This window comes from Anguilla rostrata, chromosome 12 (assembly GCF_018555375.3).
Source record: "Anguilla rostrata isolate EN2019 chromosome 12, ASM1855537v3, whole genome shotgun sequence".
In the NCBI taxonomy this organism is placed as follows: domain Eukaryota; kingdom Metazoa; phylum Chordata; class Actinopteri; order Anguilliformes; family Anguillidae; genus Anguilla; species Anguilla rostrata.
In genome coordinates, this window is record NC_057944.1 from 31,747,082 (window position 1) to 31,767,925 (window position 20,844).

Below are 20,844 nucleotides of genomic sequence, written 5' to 3' on the forward strand. Positions count from 1 at the left end.
TGGAGCTCAGCCCGGCTGTGCCTGCCAGTGCTAACAATGAAAAATTGCCCTGCTGAGACGTTCCCCCCTCCCAGAGCCGAGCACTGCCCGCCAACGCTAAGCCCCGCAGCGCACAGCCCGCTAACGCTAAGCACCACACCACACAGCCCGCTAATGTTGCACACCACACCACATAGCCTGCTAACGCTAAGCCCCGCCCCGCACAGCCCGCTAACACTAAGCATCACACCACATAGCCTGCTAACGCGAAGCACTGCCCTACACCACACTGCACAGCTTGCTAACACTAAGCCCCGCCCAGCCCGCTAACGCTAAGCACCACACCACATAGCCCGCTAACGCTAAGCACCACCCTACACCGCACTGCACAGCTTGCTAACGCTAAGCACCGCCCTGCACCGCACGCCCAGCAAACCCGCGTGGCCCGTAATTCATTCAGAGTTTCATTGGTGAATTACTGGATCAAGGTCACAGCAGCGCTACACTCCAGACCCTCAGAGGCTTACAAACTGTCCCTGAGTCGTTTAATGTGGGAGTGGGGGGGGTGAGCAATGTAGGTTATTTATGTTGTAAATCAAAGAAGAGGGAGAAGAGGCTGTACATCTGCGGGAATCCTTATTTAATAAACTTCGTAATGCCCATTTTATTAAAACATCTGGAAATTTGGTTTCGTTTGGAGTGTACTTTACGCGTACCCAGTTCCATCCTAAAATAAAACAAATCGATATTTTTTAAAACCTGGAATGAACAAGGCCTTATTTGGAGCAGAGGCTTGATTTTACTATGGGCGCGACAGTGGAAAGAAGCTGGGGAAAGACTTTAAGACAATAATTTGGCCAAAGAAATCAATCCTAATAAAAAGCAGTCTTTTCAGGCCTCTCCAGGTTGTTATGAGTCCCATTACCACACTAAACACGCCACAGCACAAGCTCAATACCTCACTTTATTACACACCGTTTCTCACGGCAGACGATAAGACATGTTTGATTAGCGGGGTGAAAATTGCCAGCATGTTTTTTCTTCTTAACCATGCATTCGGGAGCCAAACAAAGTTTCACAGCAAAAAAAAGAAAGAAAAAAAAGACTTACTTCCATGTGCACATCTAAGGTTACATTATATTTTTTTATTCATCACATTTTTTTATCTTTTTTAAATTTCAGCGTGGAAATGTCACAATATGATTTGTTCCACAATATGTGTCTATTAGCCAGCGCCTCCAAGGCAGCTCTTGCAGAAAGTTTCCAATGGAACAGTCGCTGGGCGAACACAAACACACCTGTTAAACATCGATAATCACGGTCTCTCTGTTAAATGATCAAAACATGTCACAAGTAGCACATGTGATGCATTGTAGTAGTCGGTCATCAGGGAGGCTAAAATGAAATTCCAGACATTCCACACTTCTAATTACGAGGGGTACGACACACCAAACAAGATCCGAAAACACGAGCATTTTTATCTTTTATTCTTACGCTCTGCTTACGCCTTTACTTAATTATAACATTTACCAATCGCGGCACTTCAATAGCAGTGTATTGTTTTGAGAAGTTGCTATGTCATTTTACTTATTGAACAGAAACTGAATGACCTTTTACTACCTTTGGCGAAAGTGTTTCACATTACACAAAGCACAGTGCTCAGTGTTGCATGCATGTAAACATTCAAATTCAATCACGGACATCAGTGTTGGTGCGGAATATTCATGCGTGACCAGCGATGCATTACAGAACTATGACAAGCAGGGTGAAATATCCAGTTCAGCCTGAAATATCTGGAATCAGGTGTACCAGTAAAACCTGAGTTGTTCATACAACCTAAAACATGCCTACAGTGCATTTAGTCTTTATCCCCAGTGCAATGTCCTTCTACTGCTTACGTTCAGGAGTAATCAAGGTTGCCAGCAAACCGCTAAATACAGCTTCAGGCAATATGCAAACAAAAAACCCAGAGCAAAATATCCAGCTGATAGTGTTTGCACTCAATGGTGCAAAGAATTTAATGCCATAACTTATTGGTATTGCTGCTTCACAAGGAGGATAAGGTACTATCATACACCTTGTTGAAAGGGACAATATATTATAAGAGACACTTCTAGAAGTTTGTAAGGACTAAACATTCCTATATAGCGTGTGTGTATGTGTGTGTGTGTGCGTGCACACAACTGTGTGTGTGTGTGTGTGCGCGCGCGCATGCGTATCTGTGTGTGTGTGCATGCATGTGTATGTGTGTGCATGTGAGCATGTGCGTGTGCGTGCATGCATGTGTATGTGTGTGCATGTGAGCATGTGCGTGTGCAGAGTGTGTGTGTGTGTGTGCATGTGTGTGTGTGTGTGCGTGTGAGCATGTGCGTGTGTATGAGTGGGTGTGCGTGTGTGTGCGTGTGTGTGTGTGTGTGTGCGTGTGCGTGTGCGTGTGCGCGCGTGTGTGTGTGTACTTTCCCCTCCGTAATTCTTTTTCTCAATTAACCTCTTAGGGGCTCCTAAAGTGTGAACGCCAGCAGGCCACTGCATAGGATGAAGGCAGAAGGTGGAAATGAGTCCAGGTTTAAATAAACTGACAGCTGCCATCACAGATAAGGTAAATGAAGTAAAGAAAAAAACCCATCAGCAGAGATCAAAGCCCAGGCCTGCAGAACTTCAGGGAAAGCTTCCACCCCCCCCTCTCATACCTCCTTCTTATATCCTCTTCCTGTGCTTTTTTTGCATTTTTTTTACTCATTTCCTTTAGTTGTTACTCCCCTGCTTTCATTTCATATCAGGCCCACTTGACTTGGGAGAAGAGGCCAGAGCTCGGATCTATCCCATTAAAGATGCATTATCCGTCAGCTTCCCGCGCATTATGCTCTGAGCACTCTAGGAAGGCTGGAGGCGTACTGTAGGAGGTTCCCTCCATGCAATGCCTTACCTGGGCCTGAAGGAGTTACTAGCAGTGCACCCGAGAAAAGAAAGACCAAAAGAAAGATGATTTCAATGGACTACTGTAAATGAAGCACTGTATTTTCATTCCTAATAATAATAATAATAAAAATAAAATTAACAAAAATAACAACAGTAAAATGAACAGTAATATTATAACAACAACAACAACAATAATATTTGATTGACTGATTTTATCAGCTGATAATTAAATGATCCAACGTGGTATCACACAGGTATTTGTAAGACACTTTTTATCGAGCTGTCAATTCAGGGGTTAATTGGATTTATACTTTCTGAACAAAAATATTAATAAAAATATTCTGAGAAATACCGAGGGCAGGTGAACCTTTCGTTCTAAAAAATTGAATTATGGTCCACCAAGATGTTGGGCAGACTTTTATTTACGAACGTTTTTGTAACAGTTGTTATTAACAACTATGCCAGGGGTGTCCAGTCCTATCCGAAAAGGGCCGGTGTGGGTGCGGGTTTTCGTTTTAGCCCAGCACTACGAGGCCTGATTCAACTAATCGCGGTCTTCAGTAAAGAGCTTGATGCGCAGAATCAGGTGTAGTGCTCGTGCTCGTGCTGAAAAGAACCTATGCTTTAGGGACATTTTGCTGCTGGGGCTCTTGGTAAATGGTAAATGGTAAATGGACTGCATTTATATAGCGCTTTTATCCAAAGCGCTTTACAATTGATGCCTCTCATTCGCCAGAGCAGTTAGGGGTTAGGTGTCTTGCTCAAGGACACTTCGACACGCCCAGGCCGGGGTTTGAACCGGCAACCCTCCGACTGCCAGACAATCGCTCTTACCTCCTGAGCCATGTTGTGAGGCCTCTTCTATTCCTCTGATCAACTGTATTAGAATAAACAAATATAATTCTCAATTTCTTTGAGCATACAATACAGCTCGTCTGTATTGTTTATTTTATTCAGCCTTCTTTGCTCATATTTATCAGGGATGTAAATAGTTTTGGAGGGCACTGTTTATAGAGCCATACATGGCTGATCACAAGTAATCAGCAGCAGGCTGAGTTACCATAGTTACATGTTCATATTCCCATCAGTTTCAATAGTGAAGCATGGTAGCATATTCATGGATTTTTTTTATGTTAAGCTTTATATTTGTCTTGAATGTTTGAATGACAGACCTATATGGTGAGACCAACCACTGACCTTCAGCCACTGATTCCACGATCACACCAAAACCAGCAATCCAGTCAAAAAAAATCACAAAGACAAAGAGAAGCGATTATGAGCTCGGGCCTGACTGCCTATTGAACAGCCATTGGTTTGTTCCATTATCAGTTTCCTTTTCTCTTGTTCGATATTCATGGGCGTTGGTGGCATCAAATTACATTATATTACATTACATTACAGGCATTTGGCAGACGCTCTTATCCAGAGCGACGTACAACGACGTACAACAAAGTGTATAACCATAACCAGGAACAAGTATGACGAAACCCCTAGAGAGAAGTACCGGTCCAAGTGCAGGGAACAACCGCATAGTTCAACTTGGACCCTGATGGTTAAACACGAATTAGCCAGACAAACAGAGGATGGACTGATAATACCACTCAATCCTTTACTTGTTTTCCTTGATTAAAAACAATTATTTAACTGAATAATCTTTACTGGTTTGCAGCAAATTCCCTTTCTTGTGGTTACATTCTTCATTTCCTCTGTATTTGAAGCTATCCAAGTGATCTATCCAAGTGATTAAGTGCAGGGGTGTCAAACCGAATCCCAAGGCTGCAAGGGCAGCAATGTTTGCAGGGGTTTTGTGGTTTCCTCTCAATCAGCTGCCAATTAAGGCCTTGAGAACAAGGTGTGTGGATTCCTTAGCCAATCAATGACTTAAATGAAACAGAACCCAAAAACCAGTAGACACTGCAGCCCTCCAGGACTGGAGGCCATTATAATAAGGTAATAACATGCTAAAGGAAAATTTGCAGAAATTGTGAATTAAGTTGGTTTGGTAGCCTTAGTAGCCCTGTGGCGTAAACATGCTAATTGTCCTCAACATGAAAATGTTGCCTGACAACACTTATAATTAACTGACAAAATTTTACTCCGTCATAAAGTACCCTCAAATGTGACACAATCTTCTTCTTCTTCTTCTAAGATCACATATTGCACAGCCATACATGTTGACAAAATAAACAAAGCAAAAAGCAGGTTGGTAAAAAGGAGTCATTTAAAGAAGAAAGATCCACCCCGTTTTTTTCCAGCATTCATTGTATTGTCCATGTTCTCTTCTGTGTGTGTGTGATAAGTGAAAGATAAGTACTGTACCTGTTCCTGATGCTGGCCATCGTTTTGTTGTCTGCTTGCCATTGTGAGATGTTCTTCCTCTTCAAAAATGGCCCCCGCTATTACGCTGGCTCCTGTGAACACACAAAACAGTTAATTGCTATGATTGACGTCAGTCTTCACTGGCTGTCTCACCAAAGGCTATTGCAATCATCCCAGGACAAACAGATTCACATTTTAGATCTGTTTTTTTTATTAATTTTTATTAAAATATATGGCCCATTCATTTGTACAGTGTAATGGGTACATAACAACAACTACAATAATAATAGAGATTTGTCTAATCAGAATACAATAATCCGGCAGTCCAGTGAAATTAACAGCTCAGCTCTGTGTCTCTACAGCACAAGCCAGTTTTCTGAATTTTTGGAGAACGTAGGGAAAAAAACTGAAATTGTTTGTTTATTCATGGCACACTTTAAAAGAAATGTATTGTTTTCAGAGTAATTACATTTGTTTTATTTAGGAAAAGATTAAATAGTCCAGTGAACTGACCCCAAAGGCCGTTTAAAACAAAAAAAAAAATAGCCTGAAGTCTTTGTGCGTCTTTCATTCCAAAAAATATGTTTCTGCAATACCACTATCTGCCAGCATTAAGTAACTTCAAAAGAAAGTGCCAATCATTCAAAGCAGCTACACTCTCGACACTGGCTTTGGCACAGAAAGTACTGCTTTCCAATATCTGTCAAAGAATAATCTATTTAAAGATTTAGCCTCATCCTAATGCTTCGGGGTCTTGTAGCCAGCTGCCAAGAGGCAAAATGAGGAGAACTTATACTGGCTAAAGGAAGAGAGGAAGAGAAGAAGGGGGGGAGGGGGGGAAGAGAGAAGGGCAGTAGCATTCTGATCACTAATCTGCACTAAGAACTTGTGAAGGGGATTTCTGGGTGGGTGGCTCATCCGGGAGAACTGGCTGTTCCTGTGTAGACGGGGCTCCCAGTCTGGGGTTCAAACCCCGGCTGTGTTAGCGGCCACTGTGGCTATATGTTGCTCCAGCGTGGCCCGGGGACGGGAGGGCTTCAGCCAGCCAGGACGCCGGCGGCGTCTGAACGCACGTGCGACCGCAGCCCAACCGATATTTCATCTGGTGAGCCGCAAATAAAGCGTCTTCCTTCCTTGCGTCTGCACGAGCCTGACTTGCGAACGACGGTGTGTCAAGAAGCGGCAGCTGACGTCACAAGAGGAGTGCTGAAGTGCAAGCATGTTGGGGGGGGGGGGCGTTTTAAAAAAGACCCCAGTTAACAGGTTCACGGAATGAAGAATAAAAACAGCAGCATCCTTTCACATAACTTATTCAATAATGGCACAGCATTTTATTACCAGTAGTTCTTGTAATTTGCCCATTTGGATCCAGGTTCACTAAAATACATACCAGGTCACATTTCATAAAGTCTGTAATGTACCATGCAAGTACATACCCCCACAAGCACCAGAGAACAACATCTACAGTATGTAATTATACAATTACTCAGTTGGAACATAAGATTAATATTTGTTTAATTAAACACATTATTATTGTTATATGTTGTTGCACACTTATTGCGGCATTATTTATTTATTGTTGCATTATGCATTATTGCATTATTATTTTTAAATTACTTATTTATTGTAACATTATGTTGCTATTAACACATTTCATTGTAAAGCCATAATGGCAACATGCTCTCTAAAGCAAACCCTGACTATAAACTTTCATATAATTGCAAGAATATATACAAAAAAATTATAACAGTTGGAAGTCCGCAGAAATTATTATTATTTTCATAATTAAATATTTATCAATTGGTAGCAAACTGTAATTAAAGCAGCAATTTAAAAAATCTAATTATAAAGCTAAATCTTAAAAATAATAATTTTGTATTTTCATTTATTTATTCTATTAATTTTTTTGTCATTTTTAGCCACCCCTTTTAGCCACACCATTATAAAATTAAGTGTGAAATTAGGTTGAAAGATGATTTAAGGTCACTCAATTCTTGCCAGATAACAGACTTTGATGGGGGCTGTTATGAAATATACAATGTTGAGAAATAATGATATCTTACATAGTCTGAAAAAAGAAATTTGGAAAAAAACCTTTTTTTTTAACATCACATTAACAGCTAAATAAGCTACCTTAAAAGACATGTATTGTCTGTGCGCTTATATATATACACATATACACAAAACAAACAATTGCACAGTTTGCTAACGCAGTGGCGATTATAATATTTTTTCCACATTATAAAAAAGTCAGTGAGCACCACACATTTTCAATGCGGGAGAGGAAAGATGGAGGCTGCCATCTGTCTGAGGTGTGGTTTCCTGAGTATCCCCGTCTCCATGCACAGCTGACAGAGCCACCACGCAATAAACCATAATCCAACCGTCAATCCAAATCAATTCAAGTGCGTATTTTCTGAAAATAGATAGAGCTGAAATACGGGGTTCTATATTTGAACCTCTACTTTAACAAACAAGATCATCATCAAGGTTATTATTATCAAGCGGCAGAAAATTGATTACAGAAGAACATGTGGAAGTCAAACATCCGTCAAAATCATATATACAATTAAATATAAATAGATATAGATTAAATTAAATTATACACATGCCCGGTCTTGACGTAATGGTATCAACATGCTTCATGTTCAGCTCAGCGTAATGGTAAAATGGTAATGAAAAAGGCATTGAAGTTTAACACTAAATGAATGCATTTTGGGAAAATTGCACAAACTCTCTCTTCTAAGTGTTGATTAAAAAACAAAGCTTTTGGCACTGAAGTTAGCTCTTTGGCAATGTACAGAAATAAAGCCTTCAAAATGACAATGTTTCACAGGGAACAGTAGGACAAGTTCAAACACTCACAAAATGTGTAATACTGTATGATCTTTTTTTGCCGTAGACAAAGCAGGAAGACAGTGTTTCTAGCGATTAAACTTTTAGAGTACAGTGCACATCAACTGAATGAATCAGCCAGGGGCCACACAAAAAATTAATAAAATAAAATTTAATTCAACTCCTGTCCTATAATATCCAAGATCAGGTTTTTATTTTTATTTTTGAAGTATCCAATATTTTAACTCCATTTTCCAGATTTCCTTTTCCCTTTGTATTTCCTCTGTGGAGAGTTCAGCCTTTAAGGCATTCGAAGACTCCGATGCTTTTATAAGAGAAAATGCCTAAGATGGCCGAGTCCACCACAACGAGCTGAAGGTGAACAGGCCGAGCGCACACCTTCTCTCAGACGTCTCTGCTAAGTTAAAAAAAAACAAGACCAGGTCAAAACCTAGTATATGGCTGGACCGGCCGACCAATGGTGTAACTTCATCACTCGGTCACTCAGTCACAGACATTTGCGTTTATAGGGCTGGCCCGGCCAAAAAAAAAAAGCTCAAGTTTGTCTAATTTCCACATGAAGAGCTAAAATAAAATCTAACTGTAACAAACTGTTGTCAAATACAGGAACACCAAATTTAGTGGAACCCGCTAATAAACGAGAGAAGGGGAAAATAACCATTAATACATTAATACCATTGACAATTGTCACAACACTCATGCCTTGCTTTGTCTAAATCAGTTGGGGCTCAATTTCATCAACCGAGACATTAGAACTAATGTCCTTGCGCAAAAGGCGTGATCTCCTGGGTAATTTCGACCAAGGTCTGCGCCCCCGAGCTGCCCATCGGGTACATTCAGCTTACTGTTGGCTATCAGTGAAATATGATCAGCCCCTCAGATTAGGCCCACGCTCAGGGGCTTGTGCTGCGAAAGCCAGCCCGGCTCTCGGGTGAAGGTATCTGAGGAGCAGACTCAATTCAGCACTGCCGCTTGTGTGGGTATGAGAGGCAGCCTCCGACGCTAGGCCATAGCGCAGCTGGAGATGCAGTTAATGAAAGACATTTGAAGCGGGTGAGTATCTTCCCCACAGTGATGCTGTAAAGTAGGATAGCACTGCACTCCTTTAGGAGATGTCAAATTATCCTTACTCCCGTGGGAATTTTGGGAAAATGTCTTTCTTAGCCCCTCAGTGGCAGTAGTATATTTATTTATTTATTTTAAACGTAATGTTATTGAAGGGTTGAATTGCTTATGCTTCAAGGACATCCAGTTGAATAAATATGAGGAAGTGTGAATGCGTTTTAATATAGCGATCAGTGCAGTTTTCATTTGGCTTAATTCTGAAACTGTTTTATTTTATTTAACCTTTATTTAACCAGGAAAACCCCCCATTGAGATCGAAATCTCTTTCGCAGGGGGGACCTGACATAAAAAATCTAAGTTACTAAGATACAAGACAGTAGACAAACAAGTTACAGACATCAAATGGAGAAAGAGACAGCAGTGTGACAGTAGTTAGAAGTAGAGCAGAGGTTAAAAACAGGAGCATACTTCAGTCACAGAGTTATGAATAACATGTTTGATGTCGGGAATTGAAAGTAATTTGTCAAGTTCAAAAGGTTTTTGAAGATGGTTCCAACAGTAAGGTGTAAAATATCTGAAAAATAACTTTCCAAATTCGGTCGAAGGACAAGTGATTTTAAAGAGTATCATGTCACTGGAGCGGAGGTGATAACTATGTGTTTTTCCAATTAGTAAAAACAGCTGAGGTAGGAAAGAATTAGACCAATTATTGTTTCATAAATGAATATATACCAGTGGATCAAACTACGCAGATGTAATTCAGTCAAATCATACCATTTATGTAGCAGACAATGATGAGTTAATTATTTAGCACCTGAAATGAAGCGTAACTATGGAAAACGGTGTCCAAGGCATATAACGTAGGAGGAAGCATGCATTTAAAGTATGTTTCCATAGTCTAGAACCAGTAAAGTTTTCTTTTTAAAAAGTAGCTAAATTAGTTTCCTCTTGATTTAATAACTAAAACAAGATTAATTCCTGAAATAGAATCCTAACTATGTCCTCAGTTTTAAAAAAAGAATTAATTTATCTATATGCAATTTAAAACTAAGCTTATCATCAAGACAGATCCCGAGGTACTTATAGCAAGATACTCTTTCAATGCTTTCGCCATCTAGACTTGAAAATTGTCATTCGTCTATGGGCTAATTATTGTGATTTTGGCGTTAAATGTTGGGACCCTGCTGTTTTTTCTATTCTGTACCGCTCACAAATTCCACCAGCCTTGGCTGTGTGGTCATAAAGAATCTAATATAATCTAAGAGTGAGACATTGAAAACAGTTAGTTTTTCCAGTCAGAAGTGGATTACAGGCTGAAAACCGTCAGACCTGTTAAAGCCAACTGACAGTCGATGCAAGTACAAGTCCGCTGACCCAACCACCCAAGGTCATTCCCAGAAACAGACACAGAAACAGACACAGCAGAACTCGTGAAGGGAGGCAAAGGTATGGTGTGGTACCACGGGTCTGATTTACAAAGACCGTTTAGCACACTTAAAACTAATAACGCAATCAATGATTGGTGCATAACAAAATACCATGACCAATCATTAGTCATGTTATTGCTTTTGCGTGTGCGAAAAAGGCGTTAGTAAATCAGGCCCCAGGTGTTTAATACAGGTGCGCTAAATGCTTGAATCTGCCTGTTCACATCAAAACATCGAAGAACAACTCTAGCTTCCCTTTGAGAACGCGCGCGTGAGACGAAAGGTTGAAGAACGGGAGGAGTGTATCGCCGAGCAAGTCCGAAAAAAATGAAAGAACGACGGGCTGCCGCACCGGGTCATCCCCCGGAACGGCGGGACGTTCGTCACGCGAGACGCACGGGGGAATCCCACGCAACAGCCCGTCAGTTTTAGACGCGCGCGTCCTAAAATATCTAAAGTGCGATTATTCATCCAAAATGAACATATGTTAAATGAACGAACCTGCGTCACATGAATGATTCATGTGTGTCTTCGGTGACTAAACTGAAATTATTGCATCTCTCTTCATTAACGTATACAGCGTGAACGCCACACAATTTCCCGCGGGTAATTGGCAGGTTACCTTTCCGATGAGCGCGCGGACGTTTGCGGATGGCGGTACTGCGTGAGGGACGAACATGTTGATCAAGTCAGACACGATAAGAGCAGCTCTTTACGTATATACAGTGCATATTAAATATGAGAGGGAGGGGACAAAGTGGAATTTAATGCATGTTCATAATGTACTGATTGACCCCTTAAAATTACAAAAACTTGCAAATTTGTCCATTTAAAGCAGATTTACTTTCCTTTGAAATGTTCAGCTTTTTTCCCCCCAGCTATGGCTTTCTCCAAAAAACAGTGAAATTGTCCAAAACTGTAACAAGGTTCATATCTTCCAACCAGATTAGTTTCTTCCTGGGCCTTTTTCAAGGGACGTGCAGCGGGGGTACAAGGCACATAAAAGAGCTGCAATCTCTTTAGCATTTTGTTCCATTTAATGCCAAGGATGGAACGGAAAACATATTCTTTCTGTTCTCCTGTTCCTGTGAACAGGTTTGGGATGACAGATCACCCTTCTGCTCGTCGCTGACGACACTCGGCCAACTCCACTGCTCTTGAAAACTGGCACCAGGACAAGACTAGTAAGGTTAAAGAGACTGTCAAACTACAGCCAAGTGCAGGCGAGAGTGCGCCCACGGTCAGAGCACTGACAGGATGACCTACGGTGTCACTGTCTGTGTTATTAAGTGCATAACCTTAGCAGGCTGCCAACTGTCGGGCCTCCACTTGGGTTTACATTATGAAACGTCCATTTAAATTGATGGCACTGTTGCACCACGTGGAAATGCAAAGCGTGTTCCTGCAACAATGGGGGTGGGGGGGGGCACACAAATAACAGTTTCTGCAGTTTCACCTTCATGACTGCGGACGTCTGAGAAATAAGCTCAAGAGCTCATTTAGAGACCCGATATTTAAAAATCCACATTCACAGAAGAAATCTGCACTAATTCAACTCCATCAAGAGTTTATTTGTCCAACAGGAACCACATGCACTGAATTAGAGTTTTAAAATACTCTAGAGTTGGTTTTACACTTCATATTTTGCTGTGTATGTTATTACATACATTACATTAAGGATTTGGCAGACCTTTCCGAGCACGTCAACAAAGTGTATAACCATAACCAGGAACAAGTATGACGAAACCCCTAGAGAGAAGTACCGGTCCATATAAATGTTCACTGAGGTTTGCATCACACTACGCTTTAAATTATATCTTAAACAGAATCTAGATTTAGACAAAACAGTAAAAAGTCATTTTATGATCAGTTGCCTATTTTCAGTATCTGTCAGGTTAGGTGTACTCATGTCATTGCCCTTGACCAAGGCACAGGCCTCAGAAATGTAGTTGGTCCCCAAGCACTGCAGCTGCCCACTAAGTAACAAGGATAGGTCAAATGCTGAGGACAAATTACCCCGTGGGGTTCAAGAAAGTGCAACTTATCTTATTCAAATATTACAGTGAGTCTGGCAGCACCTGAGTAGAATATTCCTTGTGATTATGCAATCATATTAATCTACTTAATCTAGGTGGGAAGTACACAGTTCATTTTGTTTTTTTCATTTGTTTCTTTTGAGCACAGAATTTTCCACGCCAACCATATACAATCCTAGTCTGAATGAACTGACTGCATGTCCTTACTTTCCAACAACTGGACTCAATTAATTTGAGTTAAAAATCCAGTAGTGACTGGATTTGCACCTTCTAGAAGCTCTGGATGAAACTCAGGTGTTACAATTATGATAGAATGTACTAAGGATGCTACCACCAGGGACCGATTTTCATAATCTATCAAGGACTAATGCAATTACGATACTTTGTTTATATTTTTATACTTATTCAAGAATACATCATTTTTTTATAAGTCAAAAAAAGTGTGTATATATCACTGAAGGCCTTTCGCTATGATTATACGTTCACTCAGCTTGTCATCGATTCCGCCAGCTTGTGCAACACCTCATCTTCCATTTTATCCTAGCTTTCTTTCAACACTTCCCATAGATGATCTGTTGATGTTACTTGATCTTTTCCCTCTTCAAGCTGCTCCCACAGATGTTCGGCTGGGTTCAGGACCGGTGACTGTGGTGGGAAATCCATCCTAATAAGCTCCCCTTGTTTTCAATGATGTATTCTTAAAAATGAAGTGCAACTGGAGCATCATAATTGCATTATTTCTTAATAAAGAAACCAGGAGCGTCCTGTGACTATGGGTCCCCACTGTATAGTGCTCAGATAAATGTAGGAGTGTTTCTTCCTGTTAATTCAGCTCACGTGCGCTGCTAACCATTTGTTTAATTCACATTACTTTAAGTCAGAGTCTGTTCGATTAGTTGTCTTAGCACCGACAACAATTAACTGAATGACTAATTAAACCTACTTAAATCCAACAGCCACTTGAATGTACAAATATTAACAGAAATATGCTGAAGTAATATTTGTTTTTTAAAGTAAACTAAGCCTGCTCATTTTTTATAAAAAAGAAAGCTCTCCAAGCCACACGCATGATTTAAAGAGGACTCGCTGCAGAGCAGACAGCGGGCTTACCCGCGGAAGGCAAATCAGGAGCGGTTAGTCGATCCGCTGCCAGGCCAGGCCTGATTAATGGAAGGCGGGTGGAAATGAAACTGAATTCACAAAAGGCCAGGAGGCTCGCAGACTCATCTCAGCGCCCCTAAACTGACCGCCCAGGGGCCGACCATCCTCCATCTCAACAAAACGGTCATCTCAACACATATTTCATATCTTCATCCTTCACCCACTGCAGGCCGTGATGCAGTGGCTGTATTTTTATGCACCACCACCCAACCCCTTACACACCCCCATCTCCCCCCCCCCCGCCCCCCTCCCCTGCCCTCCCCTCAGTTGTTACCTGGGATTGTCATTTTTACCCTCAGGATTTAGCCCGGATCGATTCGGCATACGTCTGAGGGCAGTGGCTTGTACTGTATGTGTGTAAAGGAGCCTAGCAGTTCTCACCGAGCTGCTCCTGGACCTCGATCCCCCACCTGACGGTGTGGCTGCCCGACTCAGCAGTGATGGATGGGTCCCTTCCTCACCACCTAATTAATTACATTTTCAACCTGCTGGAGCAGAACAGGAACATTAACCAGCGATTCAAAAAGGGTTAGGCGGTGAATCTTATGATATATATTTAAAAAAAGATTAATGATTTAATTTACTCGCCACACTGTTGAATAGAAAGTAGAATTTTAAAAAAGAAGAATCATTAAAATTGCAATGGCAAATCAATTAGGTCTAAATTAAAAGAAACTAAACACGAAAGGGCCAGACAGACCTGTGTACAGAGACTCACTGCAGGTTTCTACATCTCTAGGTTTCTTGCGCTTCTTGCTTGTAATATTCAAGTCTTTAGGGCAAGATATCCCCTGAGTGACTATTACAGTGTTCTTAAAGTGTTCTTTAGCATACATAGGTGATTGTTTAAGGAGACGGGGTACAGTTATAACAGTCACATAACCTGTATAATATATAAACAGATTATTACAGAATTGGATTTATAATTAAGTGTAGTATACCAGCATAATCACGCAGAATATTTTTGTTCCAAATGAAAAGATGAGGCTGGGTACAAACCAAAGAGAAGCAAAGAGGTTTGAGAGGAACGAACAAGCCGGGCGACATAACCAAACTGATTGGATCCTTCCAAGTACCGTTGGTATTTTTCTAACGAGCTAGCCTAACAGTCTGTTCTGTATTGACAATTGTTAATAAGTGAAAAGACTAGCTTGGTTGAACCACTTAACAATGATTAATGTGTGGCAAGGAAGAACAACAATCATCGTTGAGTTTGATTGGTTGGCTGACCGAAAAGTGACATTGCCGAGCGTTTCTGCTGAACAACATTTAAACTAACTTCAGTTCAAGGGTGTCTGGAGCACTTTGCTGTAAAAATGCCTGGTGTGGTGTCTGGTATGTCTGTACCATAGGAAACAACAGGGGAGAAGACACTAGAAAGATGTTGAGAGTGACCGGTCCCTAATGCATTATGCATTCTGAACGCTGGCTGGCTGCAACCAATCAGAACGCTGAAATTACCCTTCTGCGTGGTGCTGACTCTCCTTAGCTGTGAACACTGGGTGACATCTAAAGGTGGCATAATGGCTAGAGACCTGAACAGGCTGCCATAATATTTAATCTATACTGATAATACCTGGGGGAAATTTTTAGTGTTTTGATACTGGTGAGATTTTTAAAACACATTCCTAAAGATCCCTCAACAGATCTTTTCAACAGATTATAACCAACAGGTGCAAGATCTGACATTTTTTGTGCATATTAGTGACAACATATTTTTTTCTAAAGGGCATCAGAATCCAACTCTGGAGGGCCACAGTGTCTGTGCTGGGTGCTGAGTTTTGGTGTGTTTCAGAATCAGTGGCTCATTTAAGTCATGGTTGGCTAAAGAGCCCACACACCTTGTTCTGAAGGCCTTTAATTGGCAGCTCAAACAAAACCACAAAAGCCCGCAGACACTGCCCGCCTCCAGGAGTTTGACACCTCTGGGTTAAAGTATCACACATAATTATTTGAGCCAGGTCTGCAATTGATTCCTTTATTAAAGCTAACATTGTCTTTTAATGACTCTGACCAGAGGTGCAGCTGGTCAGCCAGTGTTTCTTTATCTTACCACTGCATTAGCTTTACCCAAGTAGATGAAAAGCACCAATCGGCTGCCAGTCTGCACGACGCACACCTTTCCCCTGAGTTCAACGACAGCAGCTTTGCTGAATTACTGTTAAATCACACAAAATCACAATGGCCACCTGTCCCCAACATAGGCCGATTACACAGTAAAATGTTTGGTGTTAAATGGACTCTTACAGAGTACATATCGTCCCTGTCGGAGTCATATGTACAGTGTTAGAGTTGTATTAGCACTGGACAGTTTGCTGTGTGAGTCCTGTGTGGTTTAGGAACAGATGTTTCCTTTTCAAAAAGGTTTACAAGTGAAATGCAGCTTTGTTCAACCACATACAACATGCAGCTTCAGAGATCAGTGTGAGTGTGCTCCAGCCTCTACTCTATGTAACCAGTACAATATTTATACTTGAGCAGATCAAAAGGCATCACGACAAGTCATGCGACCAATTAAACCATCACGCGAGAAGGGTCTCATCTGAATCAAACATGTGACAGAAATCCACAGGGAATATCACTTGAGTGAGTTTTAACTGCACGCTTCCCTCACTGGAGAGATGAGAAGTAAAACAGTAGGGTGAACAAAAGGACAAGGTCCCTGCCATAAGGCTTTGAAGAGCAGGGTTGTTTAAAAAAAAAAAAAAAAAAAGAATTTAAAAATGCTTTTCAGCATTCTAAGTCATGGAATGTTCTAGAACCGCTTTGCTTTCCATTACGAGCGGTGATTGTTACATGAGCATTAGAACGATCAGCTAAGAACATTCTAATTGCATATTTGTGATCTTGCACCTTGCCAGAGTTAACACATCTCGCAAATGTGCCAGCGAGGCAGCCTGCTGTAGCACCTCTGGGGAACCGCGACCCCGGCATCGGGCCCAATAAACGCAGAGCCGGGCCAAACCTGCGGATGCAGCCGGATCCAGGGGAGCGGAAGCCGCTACCCGAACCTGCAATAAACAATGACAGCGGCCTGGCACCTAGGCCTGCGCGCGCGGGGACCACATATCGATCTGCCTGGGCTGCAGTCAACAACAAGTCGGGTCCGCTCACTCGAACGGCCGTCAAGCTTCCCTGTCTGGGCGGGCCGCGTGTGAAAGGACAGCACGCCCGCCGTCCGTGACACGGGAAACGACAGGCCGCCTGCGATCGACAGGCCCGGTCTGCATCACCGGTCAGACAGCGCGCATTTTAGCCCAGCTGTCAAGACATTTAAATCAAAACCAAATCCCCAGAGAAAAAGAGCAGGGAGGACATGCATGCATGGTGATGCTGTTTTTTCCACCTCACTCAAAGGTTTCATTACACAATGAGGTCATTTTCTTTGTGTTTAACGCAAAACAACTCGTTTCATTTGGTGCGGATTTATTTGTAAAGTACAAAGTAATTTGCCAGGCAGCTGATGCTGCCACTCCAAGGACCTGTAATGAAAGCTAATAAAAGAACTGCCCTTCCCCATTTAAGAGGGAGGAAAAATGAATGTCCAAGTCTATTCCAAATTGAAATGGAAGTCATAATATAATTGTATATGCATTGGGAAAATATTGGGATCTTGTCATGTCATACAGGGCATCATTACATCTTTGCTAGAGAAGGAATGAAACTGAATTCCACCCCCCCCCCCCCCCCCCCAAAAAAAAAAATCCATGTTTGGAAGTTTGTTTTAGCTTCTCCAATCTCAGATCTCCCACTGACAGCTAATACCTTGTCATTGAGATAAGCTGCCAAAAGGAAATAAGAATGTTATGTCTGTGTAGCACCACTTTTCTGTTCCTCGTACTGCTAAATCCATATGACCTTTTCAGTGCTTCCCTCCCACACAACACCGTCTACCGATGAGGATCATCTAACACAATTTAAACATAATTAAGGACAGCAAACGTCCTCGTCGATACTTATAGTCGAGGCTGCAAATTTCACCAATGATTCGTGTAAATTGTTCCGAAAATGTGCAACGGAAAAGACGTCAAAACTGATCCCAGTTAAGACTCGCAGGAACAATTAGGGGAACGAGACTCGTGACCAGGAGCTCTGACAGCGGCGCGGCGCGGTTATCGGACGGGCATCGCTCCCACAAACCGAGCGGGCGGCGCGAGGTCGCAGGCCGCCGGCTCCCATCGGTTGCCGCGGGAGACCGGTCACTCACCTGCCCTGTCACTCAAACCGGTTAATTGAAAATGACAACTGTTGCAGATTGCACACCCGGCAGGCTGGTTTTAATCCGGAGCACCCTGGGATAAGGGGGGGGGGGGGGGAATTGGACAGATTGTGGGGGGAGGAGGGGGGTTTAGGGATGTGGAGTGAGTACCCCCTCCCTCCCTGCCACCCCCACCCTAGCGATTATCACAGAATCACTGCCTACTGATTTCACACATGGAGTCAACCTCTCTGCTCTTGATTGGGGCTCACAACACCACACTGACTGAGTTTTTCCTCATATTGTAAAACCAATGCTGCATTTCTTCATTTAAGGAAGAACATTCTAGCATAAAAAAATAATTGAAAAGGGGAAAAAAGTGGACATGAAACATCAGATCTCCTGCCTTTGTTTTGACTTAAAGGAACAGAAAAGTCAATGATTGTTGATATTTTTATCCCATTTAAATGAAAGACAATTGAGTTGATTGATAGCAGCTAATGATAGAATAAGCCAGATAGACTAAGCTTCAAATTGACAGGAGCTAAGAAAAATCATGTCTAAATCATCTACATTTCGTAAATAATCAGAAATTATGTGTATTTGCACCTTGATTCACAGATGTGAGGTCATAGCTGTTGCTATGAATCACTCTCATTCATTACATTTTAACACATAATCAGAAGCACATTAGATATAAAATAATATTACAGCAACATCTCAACTTAAAAAAAAAAATCAATTAATCACATATAAAATAGAATAAATGCTCAATTAGAAATGCCTACTTCGAATAACACTTATAAGATTACAGCGTTTTAAAATGCGGTGTCTTATAATAACACTTCTTAAATTGTTTTTAATCACCAGCTTAAATTTCCACGGCATTGCATCCCCAGTCTCTCAGGGCCTGTTTCCCTGATCCGTTTCTAAGAGAAGCGATGCCGTTTCCAGCGGCACACACAGGCACCTCCATGAATATCTTTATCACATTTGATTGGGATTGTGATTCTGTGACTTAGCCCGGAGAAAGCGAACGGAGAAATCTTAATGCATATTTAACACTGCTTCAGTCTCTATTATCGCTAATGCAGCCGTGATTTTCCTTTCAGGGGGCTGAGCCGCGCTGATTCTTTTTCCCTCCGAATCTCACGTCTACTCCGGCTTCAAAGGCTGTGCTTAAAAAAAAACAAAATAAAAATAAATAAAGACCGCTATTCTCTTTTGAATAATGGATTTCAAAAGAACAGGGGGGGGGAAGCCACCACTCCCCCCCCCCCAGTTAATGTCTGAATTCTTCAGTACTGGCAGACGTCATTCCATGTTTGCACTTACAGTAGGAAACACTACACTCTGAAACACGGCACCGAAAATCATTCCTACTTTAAAAAAGAAAACGAGACTGCAATAAACACCAATATTCATTTGGGAGCCAAGAGAATTAGAACCAAAATAATTAAATGAATCTGTATTAAATCATCAGAAAGGCCTTCTACTGACTGTTGTCCAATGTTGAAAATTAGTCATGACCCCAATTTCTGCTGTAGCAAGTTTGATTATGCATGGAAATCAGCAAGAAGCCCCAACAACAAAAAAATACAATTATTTTTCTCTCATATTTTTTTCTTTTCAGTCTGAGCAAATGGTGACTTTAAAGTAGACAAATGATTTCACAATGCAAAATAGTGAGCAAAATTGCATGATTTGTGTAATACCGCATGTTGACACATTCAAAATATATGACAATAGGTCAATTACATTTTTCACAGTGGTTGGCAAAGAATCTGGAAACTGAAATATATATATATATATATACATACACCAAAAGAATAAAATCATTTGTATTCACTTATGAAGTCATTTTAGGCTCTTAATGCATTCACATTCACATATTGTAAAGGTTATAACAATGCTGTTCAGACCTGCATGCAAATAAACATTAACCTGTGTGTGTGTGCGCCCAGGGAGGCTAATGTAGTTTACAACAAATAACAGCTGTGCCGTAAACAAGTAGGCAGTACTATAATATGGCCATCTTTCTGATCAGCCAAACATTAAACACAGTTTCATTTCGACTTTACACTCGAAAAACCCAGCCAGTAGGTCTGACACCGTTTGACTGGTCCCTTCCATTTTCAATCATGGCATGAATCACAGAACGACTGAGACATACAGGGAGTTTCCCTGCAATATAGGGGCACTACAGCGGGTGTTTACCTGTAACTTTGCCCGTTATACCATGGAGCAAGCTTTGCATCTTTCCTGCAACAATAGCAAAGAAGTTTGTATGTCTCACAGGGAATCTCTCATTTTCTACATCAGCATGGCCATTTCAGTGACTTGCACTGGTAAATATATTATAGGTTCGCCAGGAGAGAAATAATATCCCTGAAAATTATATGTTGTGCTATTCTAAAAGGCATTTGTTGTGAATAAGGTTATTCACTGGTCAGCACTGAAAAAAAAACTCAGAGACGCACACACACATACGCGCACATGCACGCACACACACACGCACGCACATGCGTGCACACATGTATGCACATATTCAGGCATGCATGCATGCACACACGTACGCACACACACACACACACACACACTTATGCATGCAAGCACACACGCACACAACAGGGAATTTCCAAACCCCAGAAAGTATTACTCAATTCCTTCTATTCCCACACATCGCTTCGAATTATATATTTTCAACCGGCTCAGACAAATAACGATAGATTTTTTTTGTTCACTCTTATATAGTAAGAAAGTACACTGATTTATTAATATCTTTCACCTCTAATGCACTTTCTCTCATTATTAAAAGAGACGTAATGTATTCACGACAGCTCATGCAATCTGAGAACTTGTGACTATTAAAGGTTACGGGACT

General features: G+C 41.4%; 1 long non-coding RNA gene across 3 annotated transcripts in view; it reads right to left on the reverse strand.

The window, feature by feature from the left end:
- LOC135235789 (uncharacterized) overlaps nt 1-20,844 on the reverse strand; it is a 188,671-nt gene that overhangs the window by 81,793 nt on the left and 86,034 nt on the right. For 2 of the 3 annotated variants that reach the window (XR_010324437.1, XR_010324438.1), the window contains exon 2: nt 5,218-5,309. This is a non-coding gene — a long non-coding RNA (uncharacterized LOC135235789). Of the gene's footprint in view, nt 1-495; nt 1,258-5,217; nt 5,310-20,844 lie in introns of those variants that run through there. The other variant, XR_010324436.1, reaches the window with a different exon arrangement.